Raw genomic sequence first — 1,204 nt, forward strand, 5'->3', positions numbered from 1 at the left:
ATATATATATATATATATATATAAACATACACTTGTTTGTGTACACAAGGCAGGTCATAATAATTAAAAGAAAACTTAAACATTCTCAATATGTGTGTTTTTGTGTAACAAAATATATTTTCAATAAAAAAGCTTTGAGCTAAGCAAACTGGAAAGCCGATACTCTTTATAATAGTCACACTAATCTCATGAACACATCGGTTACCTCTTAACTGTTGATTGGTAATAAGGCACTGAGTGATTTTATTGGAAATGTTGAGAAAAAGAGGGTAATGCAGTGCTTTTGGTGTGTCTGAGTTGTCCTGCACAGCACATGCCCTGAAAATTATTCACAGAATTAAAACAAAAATAGTCTCAAAGGTTTTACAATAAAACAGTATTCATTTCTATATGTCAGGCCAGGACATATAGTTTCTGTATAGATGTGCAAATCATACCAGTGGGTATAAGGACAGCACTTCCACTTGTTTCCGGGTCCCTTGCAGCAACTTGGGCAGTAAAACTTATCATCACAGCGAATGACCCCCTAATTAAAGCAGTTGACACTGGCTGTCAATGCTGTCTGCAGAATGAAGGTAAAAAAAAAAAATGATACATGTGAAACACGCAAGCTGACTATTCTCCTGTATCTGTTTTGGTTTATTTTTAATACTCATTTTTGTCTTTTTTTCCCCCCTTAGAGATGTTACATTTATGGCCACTAGAGGGAGGGGAAATACAGACGTAAAGAAAAACTGTCACTTTAAAGACGTATTGCATGTCCTTCCTCCTTCTTAGTGCTCTCGTTCTCAGACACTGAAAGAAGAGAAGCTGAGACTTAAGTCAGATATATTGTTGTAGGTGAACAGATCCTCCAGTCCTTCGCTGACACAGTGAGTGTAAGAGTCAGTGTAGTCAACAGGGGCGCCTGCAGGATAGTATCGGAGGGTTACGCAAAAAACTATCACTGCACGTGATCCACAGGAACACATAAGCTGTATCGCCATAAGGAATAAGTTATCCAGTAAGTAGAGTTGACAGTGTATGAGATTTGCAGCGTATAGTACATCTGCAAATCGTGTTAAAAATCTCCTTCTGTATGATAAAAAAATATAGATATTTTTATATAACATCTGTCATGAACATGAAGTCTTTATGAATGTTTAAGACAGTTATCATGAGGTGTCATTCGGTAAATAATGACACTTTTAATGCAAGGTTGCAT

At 36.4% G+C, this 1,204-nt stretch overlaps 1 protein-coding gene across 1 annotated transcript in view; it reads right to left on the reverse strand.

The window, feature by feature from the left end:
- Positions 1–1,204, reverse strand: part of LOC106943235 (biotinidase-like) — a 12,215-nt gene that overhangs the window by 4,235 nt on the left and 6,776 nt on the right. The window lies entirely within an intron of this gene.

Source organism: Poecilia latipinna, unplaced genomic scaffold, assembly GCF_001443285.1.
Source record: "Poecilia latipinna isolate Pla-1442-1.1 unplaced genomic scaffold, P_latipinna-1.0 Scaffold5027, whole genome shotgun sequence".
In the NCBI taxonomy this organism is placed as follows: domain Eukaryota; kingdom Metazoa; phylum Chordata; class Actinopteri; order Cyprinodontiformes; family Poeciliidae; genus Poecilia; species Poecilia latipinna.